Consider the following 17,677-nt stretch of genomic DNA (forward strand, 5'->3'; position numbering starts at 1 on the left):
AGTTTTTGGTGTTCATCTTGACATTCAAAGTGTTCTTGGTGTTCATCTTGACATTCATAGCATTCTTGCATGCATTCATTGTTTTGATCTAAAATTTTCATGCATTGAGCATTTTTAGTGTTTTTCTCTCTCATCATAAAAATTCAAAAAAAAATAAAAAAAAATATCTTTCCCTTTTTCACTCATAAATTTTGAAAATTTGAGTTGACTATTTCAAAAATTTTTAAAATCTAGTTGTTTTTATGAGTCAAATCAAATTTTCAATTTAAAATTCCTATCTTTTTCAACATCTTTTTCAAAAATCAAATCTTTTTCATTTTTCTTAGTTATTTTCGAAAATTATAAAAATATTTTTCAAAAATCTTTTTCTTAATTTTATATCATAATTTTTGAAAATAACATCATCAATTTATGTTTTGATTCAAAAATTTCAAGTTTGTTACTTACTTGTTAAGAAAGATTCAAACTTTAAGTTCTAGAATCATATCTTATGATTTCTTGTGAATCAAGTCATTAATTGTGATTTTAAAAATCTAATCTTTTTCAAAAATAATTTCAATCATATCTTTTCAAAAATATCTTCTTATTTTATCTTTTTCAAAAATTTGATTTCAAAATATCTTTTCTAACTTCCTAACTTCTTATCTTTTCAAAATTTGTTTCAACTAACTAACTAACTTTTTGTTTGTTTCTTATCTTTTTCAAAACTACCTAACTAACTCTCTCTCTTTAATTTTCGAAAATATCTCCCCTCTTTTTCAAAAATTCTTTTTAATTAACTAATTATTTTAATTTTTTATTTTAATTTTCGAAAGAAAAAAAATAAACTACTAACCTTTTTCAAAAACTATTTTCGAAAATCACTAACTCTTTTTTAAAAGTTATTTTCAAAATTCACTTCCCCCACTCATCTTATTCTATTTATTTATTCATCTATTAACATCTCCTCACCTCACATCTCTGCTCTCCTCACCCTCGTGTTTCTTTCTTTACATTACATTCTTTGTCCCCTTCCTTTCTTCCACTCACACAGGGACTTCTATACTGTGGTATAAAGGATCCATATTATTATTGTTATTTTTTCTATGCCCTCTTCTTTGTCATATGAGCAGGAGCAAGGACAAGAATATTCTTGTTGAAGCAGATCCAGAACCTGAAAGGACTCTGAAGAGGAAACTAAGAGAAGCTAAATTACAACAATCCAGAGATAACCTTTCAGAAATTTTCGAACAAGAAGAGGAGATGGCAGCCGAAAATAATAATAATGCAAGGAGGATGCTTGGTGACTTTACTGCACCTAATTCCAATTTACATGGAAGAAGCATCTCCATTCCTACCATTGGAGCAAACAATTTTGAGCTGAAACCTCAGCTAGTTTCTCTGATGCAGCAGAACTGCAAGTTTCATGGACTTCCATCTGAAGATCCTTTTCAGTTCTTAACTGAATTCTTGCAGATCTGTGATACTGTTAAGACTAATGAAGTAGATCCTGAAGTCTACAGGCTCATGCTTTTCCCTTTTGCTGTAAGAGACAGAGCTAGAATATGGTTGGACTCTCAACCCAAAGACAGCCTAAACTCTTGGGATAAGCTGGTCACGGCTTTCTTAGCCAAGTTCTTTCCTCCCCAAAAGCTAAGCAAGCTTAGAGCTGATGTTCAAACCTTCAGACAGAAAGAAGGTGAATCCCTCTATGAAGCTTGGGAATGATACAAGCAGCTGAACAAAAAGTGTCCTTCTGACATGCTTTCAGAATGGACCATCCTGGATATATTCTATGATGGTTTATCTGAGCTATCAAAGATGTCATTGGATACTTCTGTAGGTGGATCCATTCACCTAAAGAAAACGCCTACAGAAGCTCACGAACTCATTGACATGGTTGCTAATAACCAGTTTATGTACACTTCTGAGAGGAATCCTGTGAGTAATGGGACGCCTATGAAGAAGGGAGTTCTTGAAATTGATACTCTGAATGCCATATTAGCTCAGAATAAAATATTGACTCAACAAGTCAATATAATTTCTCAGAGTCTGAATGGAATGCAAGCTGCATCCAACAGTACTCAAGAGGCATCTTCTGAGGAAGAAGCTTATGATCCTGAGAACCCCACAATAGCAGAGTTAAAATACATGGGTGAACCATATGGAAACACCTACAATCCATCATGGAGAAATCACCTAAATCTCTCATGGAAGGATCAAAAGCCTCAACAAGGCTTTAATAATGGTGGAAGAAACAGGTTTAGCAATAGCAAGCCTTTTCCATCATCCACTCAGCAACAGACAGAGAATTCTAAGCAGAATCCATCTAGCTTAGCAAATTTAGTCTCTAATCTATCTAAGGCCACTGTGAGTTTCATGAATGAAACAAGGTCTTCCATTAGAAATTTGGAAGCACAAGTGGGCCAGCTGAGTAAAAGGATCACTGAAATCCCTCCTAGTACTCTCCGAAGTAATACAGAAGAGAATCCAAAAGGAGAGTGCAAGGCCATTAAATTACTTACCATGGCCGAACCCACAAGAGAGGAGAAGGACGTGAATCCCAAGGAGGAAGACCTCCTGGGACGTCCAGTGATCAATAAGGAGCTTCCCTCTGAGGAACCTAAGGAATCTGAGACTCATCTAGAGACCATAGAGATTCCATTGAACCTCCTTATGCCATTCATGAGCTCTGATGAGTATTCCTCTTCTGAAGAGAATTAGGATGTTACTGAAGAGCAAGCTGCCAAGTTCCTTGGTGCAATCATGAAGCTAAATGCCAAATTATTTGGTAATGAAACTTGGGAAGATGAACCTCCCTTGTTCACCAATGAACTAAGTGATCTGGATCAACTAACATTGCCTCAGAAGAGACAGGATCCTGGAAAGTTTATAATACCTTGTACCATAGGCACCATGATCTTTAAGGCTCTGTGTGACCTTGGTTCAGGAATAAACCTCATGCCCCTCTCTGTAATAGAGAAACTGGGAATCTATGGGGTGCAAGCTGCTAAAATCTCATTAGAGATGGCAGACAATTCAAGAAAACAGGCTTATGGACAAGTAGAGGACGTGTTAGTAAAGGTTGAAGGCCTTTACATCCCTACTGATTTCATAGTCCTGGATACTAGAAAGGAAGAGGATGAATCCATCATCCTAGGAAGACCTTTCCTAGCCACAGCAAGAGCTGTGATTGATGTGGACAGAGGAGAATTGATCCTTCAATTAAATAAGGACAACCTTGTGTTTACAACTCAAGGATCTCTCTCTGCATCCATGGAGAGGAAGCAGAAAAAGCTTCTCTCAAAGCAGAGTCAACCAAAGCCCCCACAGTCAAACTCTAAGTTTGGTGTTGGGAGGCCACAACTAAACTCTAAGTTTGGTGTCAAACCCCCATATCCAAACTCTAAGTTTGGTGTTGGGAGGTCTCAACAAAGCTCTGCACATCTGTGAGGCTCCATGAGAGCCCACTGTCAAGCTATTGACATTAAAGAAGCGCTTATTGGGAGGCAACCAATAATCTGGGTGCTGAACGCCAGAATTGCACCCTGGAGAAGAGCTGGCGCTGAACGCCCAGAACAAGCATGGTTCTGGCGTTCAACGCCAGAAATGGGCAACAAATGGGCATTGAACGCCCAAAATGGGCACCAACCTGGCGCTGAACGCCCAGAGTTGTGTGCAAGGGCATTTTGCATGCCTAAATTGGTGCAGGGATGTAAATGCCTTGACACCTCAAGATCTGTGGACCTCACAGTATCATCTCAGGATCTGTGGACCCCACAGGATCCCCACCTTCCTTCCTCATAATCCTAGTTTTTTTTCTCCACATCTTCTTCTTCATCTATTCCTTCTTCTTTTGCTCGAGGGCGAGCAACATTCTAAGTTTGGTGTGGTAAAACAATTATGTAAAGGATCTATAGCTCAGTGGTAGAACATGTGGCTGCAAATCAAGAGATCCCTGAGATACCTCAGGGGATGCACTTCCCTCCACATAGTTATTCGAAGCAACTGAGGATAGAAATACCAAAAATCACTAGGAATCAAGCCACAAAGGCAAGGAAGAGACATAGAAGAGCTCAAGAACATCATTGGTTCCTCAAGAAGGAAACGCCATCATCACTAAGGTGGACTCATTCCTTGTTCTTACTTTCTCTGTTATTCGTTTTCTATGTTAAGTGCTTATCCATGTTTGTGTCTTCATTACATGATCATTAGTAGTTAGTAACCATGTCTTAAAAGTTATGAATGTCCTATGAATCCATCACCTCTCTTAAATGAAAAATGTTTTAATTCAAAAGAACAAGAAGTACATGAGTTTCGAATTTATCCTTGAACTTAGTTTAATTATATTGATGTGGTGACAATGCTTCTTGTTTTCTGAATGAATGCTTGAACAGTGCATATGTCTTTTGATGTTGTTGTTTAAGAATGTTAAATATGTTGGCTCTTGAAAGAATGATGACAAGGAGACATGTTATTTGATAATCTGAAAAATCATAAAAATGATTCTTGAAGTAAGAAAAAGCAGCAAAGAACAAAGCTTGTAGAAAAAAAAAAGAGAAGAAGAAAAAAATATAAGCGAAAAAAAATAGAAAGAAAAAGCAAGCAGAAAAAGCCAAAAGCTCTTAAAACCAAGAGGCAAGAGCAAAATGCCAATAACCCTTAAAACCAAAAGGCAAGGGTAAATAAAAAGGATCCCAAGGCTTTGAGCATCAGTGGATAGGAGGGCCTAAAGGAATAAAATCCTGGCCTAAGTGGCTAAACCAAGCTGTCCCTAACCATGTGCATGTGGTGTGTAGGTGTCAAGTGAAAACTTGAGACTGAGCGGTTAAAGTCAAAGTCCAAAGAAAAAGAAGAGTGTGCTTAAGAACCCTGGACACCTCTAATTGGGGACTTTAGCAAAGCTGAGTCACAATCTGAAAAGGTTCACCCAATTATGTGTCTGTGGCATTTATGTATCCAGTGGTAATACTGGAAAACAAAGTGCTTAGGGCCACGGCCAAGACTCAAAAAGAAGCTGTGTTCAAGAATCATCATACTAAACTAGGAGAATCAATAACACTATCTGAACTCTGAGTTCCTATAGATGCCAATCATTCTGAACCTCAATGGATAAAGTGAGATGCCAAAACTATTCAAGAGGCAAAAAGCTACAAGTCCCGCTCTTCTGATTGAAGCTATGTTTCATTGATAGTTTGGAATTTATAGTATATTCTCTTCTTTTTATCCTATTTGATTTTCAGTTGCTTGGGGACAAGCAACAATTTAAGTTTGGTGTTGTGATGAGCGGATAATTTATACGCTTTTTGGCATTGTTTTTAGTATGTTTTTAGTAGGATCTAGTTACTTTTTGGGATGTTTTCATTAGTTTTTATGTTAAATTCACATTTCTGGACTTTACTGTGAGTTTGTGTGTTTTTCTGTGATTTCAGGTATTTTCTGGCTGAAATTGAGGGACTTGAGCAAAAATTAGATACAGAGGTTGAAGCAGGACTGCTGATGCTGTTGGATTCTGACCTCCCTACACTCAAAATGGATTTTCTGGAGCTACAGAACTCAAAATGGCGTGCTTCCAATTGCGTTGGAAAGTAGACATTCAGGGATTTCGAGCAATATATAATAGTCCATACTTTGCTCAAGTTTAGACGACATAAACTGGCGTTCAACGCCAGCTCTCTGCCCAATTCTGGCGTCCAGCGCCAGAAACAAGCTGCAAAGTGGAGTTCAACGCCCAAACTAGCACAAAAGCTGGCGTTCAACTCCAGAAAGAGCCTCTGCACGTGTAACATTCAAGCTCAGCCCAAGCACACACCAAGTGGGCCCCAAAAGTGGATTTATGCATCAATTACTTACTTCTGTAAACCCTAGTAGCTAGTTTATTATAAATAGGACTTTTTACTATTGTATTAGACATCCTGAGTTTTATCTTCTGATCATCTTTGGACGCTTGGTTCTTAGATCAGAGGGGCTGGCCATTCGGCCATGCCTGGACCTTTCACTTATGTATTTTCAACGGTAGAGTTTCTGCACTCCATAGATTAAGGTGTGGAGCTCTGCTATTCCTCAAAGATTAATGCAAAGTACTACTATTTTCTATTCAATTCATCTTATTTCGCTTCTAAGATATTCATTCACACTTCAACCTGAATGTGATGAACGTGATAATCATCATCATTCCCTATGAACGCGTGCCTGACAACCACTTCCGTTCTGCATTAGATTGAATGAGTATCTCTTAGATCTCTTAATCAGAGTCTTCGTGGTATAAGCTAGATTGATGGCGACATTCATGAGAGTCCGGAAAGTCTAAACCTTGTCCGTGGTATTTCGAGTAGGACTCTGGGATTGAATGACTGTGACGAACTCAAAACTCGTGAGTGCTGGGCGTAGTGACACACGCAAAAGGATAGTAAATTCTATTCCAGTATGATCGAGAACCTCCAAGATGATTAGCCATGCAGTGACAGCGAATCGGACCATTTTCACAGAGAGGAATAGGATGCAACCAACGACAAGGGTGATGCCTCCAGACGATTAGCCATGCTGTGACAGAGCATTTGGACCATTTTCCCGAGAGGATTGAAAGTAACCATTGGCACCGATAACATCCTTACAAAAAGACAGCCATAGAAAGGAGTAAGACTGATTGGATGAAGACAGCTGGAAAGTAGAGGTTCAGAGGAACGATTGCATCTCCATACGCTTATTTGAAATTCTCACCAATGATTTACATAAGTATTTATATCCTTCTTTTATTACTTATTTTCGAAAACCCCATTACTATTTTATATCTGCCTGACAGAGATTTACAAGGTGACCATAGCTTGCTTCATACCAACAATCTCCGTGGGATTCGACCCTTACTCACGTAAGGTATTACTTGGACGACCCAGTGCACTTGCTGGTTAGTTATACGAAGTTGTGAAGATATGTTTAGACCATGGTTCTGTGCATCTGTTTTTGGTGCCATCGCCAGGGAATCAATTTCGAACAATAATTCACAACCTGAGTAACAATTTCGCATACCATACGGTATCCTCCTTAGCATTAACTGTGGCATCTTGGACGGACTTTTCCTCAATTCTGGCTTCCCAAGGAAGTTCAACATCGCCTAGATCTTCAACCAACTCTTCTTCTTGAACAATGACAGCTTCTTCCACTTGTTCTAGTATGAATTCATTCTCTGTCTTGTCCACTGGAGTCTCTAATATTTCTTTCATGCTACGCTCTTCATCGGGCTGTCCACATGGAGCTGTGGTTGATCCTTGTATACTTGAGCGCCTAGTGGCCCATTGAATTAGTGCTTTCTCCAGTTGTTGAATGGTTGTTTGAAATTTAATTACTGTTTCCTTTAGGCCATCCTTTGCTTCGCAGTTTGCCAGACTTGGACATGATACAGAGGAAAGTAGTGATGATTGGGAACGATTAGATTGGTATTGGGGTAAGGAAGGATCATATGATGGCGAATGGTGAAGAAAAGCTTGTGAGTATGGTGGTTCGAGGTTATGTTGAAAGGATGGTTCATATGCACGGTAGAATGGTCTCTGTCCAGGATATCTCGGAGGGTGTTGCTGCCAAAAGGGTTGATTAGATCCTCTTGGTTCCATCCATCCTTGATTGGTCTGACCTTGATGCACATTCCTGCTGTAACTTCTATTTCCTTTAATAATATTAGAACCAAACTCAAAGCAAGAGGGGTGAGAGTTCATAGTAGCAAATAAAGATAAAAAAGGAAAAACAAAAGTAAATAAACAAGCAAAAGAAAAATATTTACAATAACCAATAATAAGGCACACGTTAGCAGTTCCCGGCAATGGCGCCATTTTGACGTCGGGTTTCCTACCAGTAAAGAAATTCATAGAAACGGTTGCGTTGTAGATATAGTTTCTAAACCGGCAAAAATCCCTTCGTACAAATGTGTTGGGTGTCACAAGTAACAAACCCCTTTAAAAATTGTTAACCGAGTATTCAAACCTCGGGTTGTCTTTTCAAGGAACTGCGAGGAAGTATGTTCTTATTATTGGCTATAAAGGTTATAATCGGGGTTTAGAAGGTGAGAAGCAAGTAACTTAAATGACGAGTGAATTAAATGGCAATTAAGAATAAATAATAACTGTAAAGCAACTTTTAGCAAGGTAGAGAAAATTAGAGGTCCAACTTAGTTATCTCTCTCAACAATAATGAAAGTTGAATCTAAACTCCACTTGGTCAACCTTCACCAGGGTAAAGGAAAGTCAAGGGACTAATTAAATTGACTTTCAAATCCTAATTATTTCCTCAGAAAATGTTGGGATTATTTAAGTTCAGCTCAATTAGCAAGATAACGATTATCAATTATGTTGAGTTTAATAACTGTTGAGTTACTAAATTCTTAACCAGAACCAAAAGGGGAAAAGTAAAATTGCTGGAATGATAAAGAGGTCCTTAGATGGGAAGCAATGGTAACTTAAATCAAGAGAACAATCATAAACTGAAAATACCTCAATTATCATTAATTCAAATAATAGTCTGTAACATGGGAGAATTCATAAATCAAATTATAATAATCAATTCAAATGTTGGAATAAATAAATAGAAGTAATACTAAAAGAACATTAAACCTTGGATCCAGAGTTATGATGGTATTTTTGTGGAAAACCGAATTTCCCAAAACACCAAAAACTCACCGGCAAGTGTACCGGGTCGTATCAAGTAGTAAAACTCACTTAGAGTGAGGTCGATCCCACAGGGATTGATGGATCAAGCAACTTTAGTGGGTGATTAGTTTAGTCAAGCTAACATTGAGTGATTTGAGTGACAGTTGAAACAACAGAAAGTAAATGACAAGAGGAATTAAAGTGCAGAAAGTAAATGTGCTAAATCTTAAAGTGCAAGTAATGTAAATTGCAGAAACTTAGATTGCAAGAAATGTAAATTGCACGAAATATAAAGGGGAGTGGGTGCTGGAAATTAAAGAAAGCAATAGATCAAGCAACTAGAAATTTAAAGTGCAGGAAATATAAAAGGAACTGGGTGCTGGGAGCAATGTAAACAGAGAAGTAAAATTGCAGTGAATAAGAACTTAGAGCAATTGCAGGAAATGTAAATTGGAAGCAATACAATCAGAAAGTAAAAATGCTTGAAATATTTTAAAAACAGAAAAGCAGTGCTTAAGTTGCAGCAATTTAAAAGTGGTTGAAAATCTCAGGAGTGGAAGAGACTGGATAACAAGTCTAGATCTCAAATCCTTCCTTGATCCAACAAGAACAATTGCAAAATGAAAATGGAAGAGTAAATTGCAGAAGAAGAATAAGAGAAGTTGCAGATGGAGAATGAAAACAGAATTCCATCCAATCTCAATCCAAAATTACAAAACAGAAAAGAAAACTAAGAGAGAAAGCAAAATGAAAACTAAAGAGTGCACAACTTCCTATTGGAGCTAGCCTCCTTTCTAATGGAGCTCCCCTAATGAGATGGAATTGATGCCTTTATATAGGCTTTACAAAGTAAAAAATGAAATTGAAATGAAAAACAAATTAAATGAAAATCCTAATTCTAGCTTGTTCTTGTGCCTTTGAGTGATGATGTGGGCTTTGCTTGCTTTGGATATGAGGAGAAATGGGTTTGGTTGGCCTTGATTCAATTTGGAGAAGAATTGAATTTAAATGGAATTTTTATTCAATTTTTGGTCCATGGGTGTTGCTCCCAGGGGAAAGCTCAGTTGGAAAACCCAACTTAGCTTTCAAGTTGTGCTATCCGTGTCATTTGATGCACGTCCAGCCTTGGTTGTGTGCCAAAATTGTGCGCCAAAGTTCCTTGGTGCCTTGGGTCCGTGTCAATTTGTGGGGGAGAAGGGGGGGAGATAGTGCTAAGTTGGAAAAACCAACTGAGCTTTCCTTTGTGGTGCCTTGCTTTCGGCCTCAAGGTCTTAGGTTCAACACTTGGTGGAAGCACTTTTGTGAGCTTTTTTTCTTGTATTTTCATGAGTGGGAGCCCGATAAAGCTCAGTTGAGAAAGTGAACTGAGCTTTATTTTGCTTTCCTTGTTTTCCTTGTGTCTCCCCCTTCGAGCCTTGGTGGAAGCATTGGCTGATTTTTTTGCTTCTTTTTTGCCCTTAAAGATGCATTTCACTCGTGCCTCAATTTCGTGCCAAATATGAACTATGATACATCGTTGGAAAGCTCTGAATGTCAGCTTTCCAACGCAATTGGAAGCACATCAATTGGACGTCTGTAGCTCAAGTTATTGCCCTTTGAAGGAGGCATGGTCATGCTGTAAACGCCCACTTTTAACTTAGCGAAATTTCTTGCCTCCAAGCACATTTTTCTTGTACGGCAAAGCTAAGTTCACTTAGTGAACTGAGCTTTGTGTGTTGATTGTTCATGCTTCCTTGATTTGGTCATGGGCCACGCTTTTAAAAGCGTGGCCTAAGGCTCTAAAGTGTGCTCCAACTTCAAAGTGTGCCCGAAAGCTCTTTTTTTCTCCTTTTTAGCTTATTTTGTGCTTCTTTGCTTCTTTTTCTTCTTATTTCCTACCAAATTTATAAAATTAAAAGATCAAGGAAATATATCATTTAAGCATAAAAGAATGCAATATTTAAGCACTAATCATCAATTTCTTGTATGAAAAAGCATAGAAAAACATGACATGTTGACATGTCATCACAACACCAAACTTAAACCTTGCTTGTCCCCAAGAAAGAAAAGAATCATGCAATAAAGTGTGACAATTCAAGGTGAGAAGAGTAGCAAGTTAATGTTCATGGCAAGCTAGTTTTCTATGCATGCTACAATCACAAAAGAAATATAAATGATTGATGCTACTATCTAGCTCAATTTATGAAATCTTTTCCTTATAATTCTTCCTTGAAACAAGCTTTTGATTTTTCTTATTAGCTTCTCCTTTTAGGTGCTTTGCCCCATGAGTTAATAACAAAGCTACGATTCTAAATGCTTTGTTTTCAAGTATTACCACTTGATACATAAGCACCACAAGCATTTGAATTAGAGGACTTTATTAAGCTCATTTTTCTTTTCTATTCTTGACTCTCTAATCATTGATGCTCAGAACCTTGAGCTTTAAGGGAGTGCTTTTGCACTTGAGCCTAGCCTTGACTTCTAAGTGTTTTGTTTTCAAGCATTTGGCTTGATACATAAACACCACAAGTACTTAACAAATAAATTGCCATTGGTACTCAGAGCCTTCAGCTTTCTCATTCTTTCCCTTTTTCTTTTCTTGCTTTATTTTGTACTTGCTTCTTCAAGGTTTTCATGATTTTCAAAAGATTTCACAAAATGTCCTAGATGAAAACTTCAATTAAATAAAATCCAATGCAATTGAGCAACAATTAATCATACTAGCTTTCCAGTACTTGTATGCACATGCTAAAATCTTCTTTAATTCCTTGTTTGTTTAATGATCATGATGCTTTATTGCTTTTGAACCCACAAAACTCAAGTTGGTAGTCATAATGCCACAGCAACATGTTACAAATTAAGATTCAAGCTATGCTTTATTCATTCACACATGCATACAGAGAATATAAAGACAATCATGCGAAATAAAGTGCTGGAAACAAAGGAGAGGAAAAGGAACTTTACAACCTTGTAGTCCATCTTCTCTATTGTTGTCATTTTCCTCTTATTCTTCCCTTTCCCTTGCCAAACTCAGAATGCTTGCTCATCCTCAAGCAACAATTAGAACAATGGCTATGGGGCTAAGATGGATCATGAATGTCTTATACAATGAAAAGTTAGTAGTACATGTGTTCTAAGCAAGCAAAATTAAAGATAATAATCAAGGCACAAGAGACAGAGACATTGTGATTGCAAACTTAAGAAGGTGACCACAATACATTGCATAAAAGATAAGTGGCACACCAAACTTAGTGTGACACTTTCACTTGGAATTAATGCAAGTATCTTGTAAGAATTTAAACCAAATTTTGTTGCATAGCAACACCAAACTTAGAATGCAATCATATGTCAATTTATTTGAATTAAAACTAAGCAAGTGAAACTGTTATTTGTTAAGTATAATCACCAAGCCAAGAATCTGTCATGAATAAAGCTCACTTGGTAATGTCTTAACAAACACAGTAAATAAGCAAACTAAAATAAAAGCATTTTAAAACAGAAAAATGACTAAAGAAAGTAGAATGAAAAAGTGTCAAATTAAAAGAGAAAAATAAAATTGTAGAGGCATTATGATTATGCAAACAAGTGGTGTTGCTTGAATGAATTGCCTAGAAAATAAGTGGCACACCAAACTTAGAATCTTGGTGTGTCACTTTCATTTTTGATTTGATGCAATCATCCAAAAAGATTGTAAACAATTTGTTGCAAGGCAACACCAAACTTAGAATGTAACCATATGCCAATTTATTGAATTTAAACAAAACAAAGAAAGAAAGCAAAGCAAGGAAGAGAAACATTACCTACTGTTGGCATGTTGCTCTTCACTTTCTTCCTCTTCTTCCAATTTGTTAAGAGGAATGACCTCAAGGGAGGAGAAGATTCAGCTATTGCCCCCTGTCTTGGTTTCCTCTCAGCAAGCTTTCTTTTGTACATGGCTTGACTGAGCTTGCTTGCTAGTGGTTTAGGGGTTGGATTGCTTGTGGTTGACCTCCTCTTGAATGTTGTCCTTGGTATTTTGGTCACAATCCTCTTCTCGGTGCTTTTGTTAATTGCCTTCACATCCTTGAATTCAAGATATGGTTGCTGTGTGATTTTTGGAGTGTTTCCTTCATTAAGGGCCTCTTGAACTGGTGGTTCCATGAGCCCTTCCTTTATGTGATTTTCTGCTTCACTTGAGAATGGACGTCCTTGATTGTCCTCCTCAATTTCTTGTTCTTCCACTTCCTCTCCAACAAATTGGTCTTCATTTTCCTTGCTCAGTGGATCTGAGCATTTCCCCATGTTCTCCAATTGCTCATCCATCTTCTGAAGACGGATTTCTTGTTCTCTCCAGGATTATTGTTGTTCCTCCATGAGTTGTTCTTGTCTTTTCAACAATTCTCTGGATTTTTGAAAGGGATCTTCATTTTGCTCTTCTACCTTCTCCCTTGCACTTAACAATTGGTTTACCAGCACTTCTATGTTTTTGAATGACTTCTCTTGCTCGTTCCAAGATATTTGCGCCTCCCTCTCATATTTTTCAAACATGATCTCAAGCTTTGAGAGGCCTTGGTTCGTGGAAGTTTGTGTTGAGGCATATTTAGGTGAAGAAGAATTTTCAAATGTAGAAGTGGGAGGTGAGGTTAGACAATCTCTCATGTGAGTTGACTGCTCAGAATTTGCAGTTTCTTGGTAATACTCCCAGCCACCATTGGAATAATGACTTGAATCATTTTGTGGTGGAGGGAAATATTCCATATGATTTTCTTTCTCATCTTGTGTTTCTGAAGCAATTCTCCATGGATTGGAGTGCTTAGAATTTGTATTTTCTTGGTGATACTCCCAGCCACCATTAGAGATTGGTGATGGTGGCAGTATCCCATAAAATTTGTTTGATCATAAGATGAGTTGAACTCTATTTGAATTTTGGAAAACACAACACCAAGGAAAATTGAAATTGCTCATATCAGAGATGAGAATTTCTTAGTGAGGCAAAAACTCAAACACCTCGGTTTCAATCTAAAACAGAAAACAAAAATAAAGAAAATGCTTGATCTAGACTTCTCACCCACTTAATCATTGTTGATCTAAATCAATCCCCGGCAACGGCGCCAAAAACTTGATGGTATTTTTGTGGAAAACCGAATTTTCCAAAACACCAAAAACTCACCGGCAAGTGTACCGGGTCGTATCAAGTAGTAAAACTCACTTAGAGTGAGGTCGATCCCACAGGGATTGATGGATCAAGCAACTTTAGTGGGTGATTAGTTTAGTCAAGCTAACATTGAGTGATTTGAGTGACAGTTGAAACAACAGAAAGTAAATGACAAGAGGAATTAAAGTGCAGAAAGTAAATGTGCTAAATCTTAAAGTGCAAGTAATGTAAATTGCAGAAACTTAGATTGCAAGAAAAGTAAATTGCATGAAATATAAAGGGGAGTGGGTGCTGGAAATTAAAGAAAGCAATAGATCAAGCAACTAGAAATTTAAAGTGCAGGAAATATAAAAGGAACTGGGTGCTGGGAGCAATGTAAACAGAGAAGTAAAATTGCAGTGAATAAGAACTTAGAGCAATTGCAGGAAATGTAAATTGGAAGCAATACAATCAGAAAGTAAAAATGCTTGAAATATTTTAAAAACAGAAAAGCAGTGCTTAAGTTGCAGCAATTTAAAAGTGGTTGAAAATCTCAAGAGTGGAAGAGACTAGATAACAAGTCTAGATCTCAAATCCTTCCTTGATCCAACAAGAACAATTGCAAAATGAAAATGGAAGAGTAAATTGCAGAAGAAGAATAAGAGAAGTTGCAGATGGAGAATGAAAACAGAATTCCTTCCAATCTCAATCCAAAATTTCAAAACAGAAAAGAAAACTAAGAGAGAAAGCAAAATGAAAACTAAAGAGTGCATAACTTCCTATTGGAGCTAGCCTCCTTTCTAATGGAGCTCCCCTAATGAGATGGAATTGATGCCTTTATATAGGCTTTACAAAGTAAAAAATGAAATTGAAATGAAAAACAAATTAAATGAAAATCCTAATTCTAGCTTGTTCTTGTGCCTTTGAGTGATGATGTGGGCTTTGCTTGCTTTGGATCTGAGGAGAAATGGGTTTGGTTGGCCTTGATTCAATTTGGAGAAGAATTGAATTTAAATGGAATTTTTATTCAATTTTTGGTCCATGGGTGTTGCTCCCAGGGGAAAGCTCAGTTGGAAAACCCAACTTAGCTTTCAAGTTGTGCTATCCGTGTCATTTGATGCGCGTCCAGCCTTGGTTGTGTGCCAAAATTGTGCGCCAAAGTTCCTTGGTGCCTTGGGTCCGTGTCAATTTGTGGGGGAGAAGTGGGGAGATAGTGCTCAGTTGGAAAAACCAACTGAGCTTTCCTTTGTGGTGCCTTGCTATCGGCCTCAAGGTCTTAGGTTCAACACTTGGTGGAAGCACTTTTGTGAGCTTTTTTTCTTGTATTTTCATGAGTGTGAGCCCGATAAAGCTCAGTTGAGAAAGTGAACTAAGCTTTATTTTGCTTTCCTTGTTTTCCTTGTGTCTCCCCCTTCGAGCCTTGGTTGAAGCATTGGCTGATTTTTTTGCTTATTTTTAGCCCTTAAAGATGCATTTCACTCGTGCCTCAATTTCGTGCCAAATATGGACTATGATACATCGTTGGAAAGATCTGAATGTCAGCTTTCCAACGCAATTAAAAGCACATCAATTGGATGTCTGTAGCTCAAGTTATTGCCCTTTGAAAGAGGCATGGTCATGTTGTAAACGCCCACTTTTAACTTAGCGAAATTTCTTGCCTCCAAGCACATTTTTCTTGTACGGCAAAGCTAAGTTCACTTAGTGAACTGAGCTTTGTGTACTGATTGTTCATGCTTCCTTGATTTGGTCATGGGCCACGCTTTTAAAAGCGTGGCCTAAGGCTCTAAAGTGTGCTCCAACTTCAAAGTGTGCCCAAAAGCTCTTTTTTTCTCCTTTTTAGCTTATTTTGTGCTTCTTTGCTTCTTTTTCTTCTTATTTCCTACCAAATTTATAAAATTAAAAGATCAAGGAAATATATCATTTAAGCATAAAAGAATGCAATATTTAAGCACTAATCATCAATTTCTTGTATGAAAAAGTATAGAAAAACATGACATGTTGACATGTCATCAAGTTACTCTTAAAACAAGAAGAAATCCTAAATCCTAAAAGAGAGAGAGAAGATCTCCCTCTCAACTAAATCTAAATCATTGAAAGGTAAAAATACGCAAGCTCTCTTTTGAATGGAAGCATTCCCACACTTTATAACCTCTGGTCTATGCTGTCTGTACTTGGATCTGGGCCAAAAAGGGCTCCCGAATTCACTGGGGCGTATTCTGTAATTTCTGGTGCGTGGCCTCTGTCACGCGTCCGCGTGGGTCACGCGGTCGCGTCATTCGGAGCTTTTCCTTGCCACACGGTCGCGTCAGTCATGCGGCCGCGTCGCTGCTGATTCGTGCTTGGCACGCGATCGCGTCATCCATGCGATCGCGTGGATACCAGTTTCTTTAAAGCTCCATTTTGCTTTCTCCTTCCATTTCAGTATGTTTCCTTTTTCATCCTTTAAGTCATTCTGCCTTAGAAAATCTGAAACTACTCAACACACTAATCACGGCATCGAATGGAAATAAAGGTAATTAAAATAATTAATTTTTAAAGCTTAGGAAACATGTTTTTCACAACATGACATAACAAGGAAGGGAAAGTAAAACCATGCAATTAATGTGAATAAGTAGGTGAAGAGTTGAATAAATCACTCTAATTAAGCACAAAAGAACTCATGAAATATGGGTTTATCAAAGTTCAACTGCGAATATTTCATTATGTGGTGTTTTTTATTGGTTTGAGAAACTTGCTGAGGAACTAAGTTTGGTGTGGCCCCCATTCCACTTAATCTTTGAACTTACATGACAGCATTTTAAATGATCTTATGAGTAAGCAAAAAATTAAGTTTGGTGTGGCCACCAACATAAGAAACTTTTTTTGAATTGTTCATTCAAAGAAAGTGAGTCCAACGAATTGGTATCTTAATACACCCAGTAACATGGTGAGATAAATGAAAAGGGACTTAATTAGATACAGATAGAGTGGAAGTGGAATAGTATGAAGAATTAAATACCTTCCACTCATGATGTATATAATAAAGTCTAATCATGAGTACCAGTTACTAGATGCAATGAACTTAAGTTTCGTATCCAAAAGTCACACAAAATAAATACCAATTAATTGGAAAGAAGTGAAATAACTCCTTGATCAATAATGTGAACGTTTGCAATTGCAATTTCAGGAAATAAGTGGGGCACACAATGCATGGATATCTCATCAAGTTACGGGAGTCAAAGTGTGAAGTACACTTTGGAACTTACAATTTGAAGAAAAAGCTAAACCACTTTTAAGAGTGGTGCTTCTCCCACGCTGGGCGCCAAACCCCAACTTGAAAATATTCAATTGTGCTACACACCTTTTCAGATCTATCTCTCTCTTTTTCACCCTCTATAAAGTGAAATTCCCCCTCCCCTTCCTTCAACACACTTCACATCATTCTTCCCTCACCCGTATCATATTCTCTTCTCCTCTCCACTTTTCTTTCTTGATTGGGACAATCAAGTTCTAAGTTTGGTGTTGGTGAGCTTTTGCTCTTCACATTCTTCTTTTCTTTCTACCACTACAAAAACAAAACCCACAATGGCACCACTAAGAGTTTCAAGCTCAAAGAAGAGAAAGACAAATGAAACTTCTGGTTCATTGATGCGTGAGCATCTTTCCTATCTTTTCCTAGTGAATTTGCATTTAAATTGGTGAGTTTAATCAAGAATTAATTATCTTTTAGCCACTATGGATGCTACTTTGAGTCTTGTGAAATTTTGTTTATTTTAGGTAGCATTCGGATGGATTTGATGGAGTTTTTGTTGAGAAAATGTAGAAACCAAGGAGCTGACCAGCGAGGAGTGACGCGTGCGCGTGCCGAACGCATACGCGTGATTTGGAGCTATCCATGGTGATGCGTGCACGTACTTGACGCGTACGCGTGAAAAGCGAAGTTGCTCAGTGACGCGTGCACGTACCTGACGCATACGCATGACACGCTGAT

General features: G+C 37.7%; 1 non-coding gene across 1 annotated transcript; it reads right to left on the reverse strand.

Annotated features, from left to right (window-relative positions):
* Positions 1-1,638: 1,638 nt before the first annotated feature.
* On the reverse strand, positions 1,639-1,746 carry LOC112753269 (small nucleolar RNA R71). The gene has a single exon (XR_003177662.1). It is a non-coding gene; the product is annotated as a small nucleolar RNA R71 (small nucleolar RNA).
* Between the last annotated feature and the right edge of the window lie 15,931 nt (positions 1,747-17,677).

This window comes from Arachis hypogaea, chromosome 15 (assembly GCF_003086295.3).
Source record: "Arachis hypogaea cultivar Tifrunner chromosome 15, arahy.Tifrunner.gnm2.J5K5, whole genome shotgun sequence".
In the NCBI taxonomy this organism is placed as follows: Eukaryota; Viridiplantae; Streptophyta; class Magnoliopsida; order Fabales; family Fabaceae; genus Arachis; species Arachis hypogaea.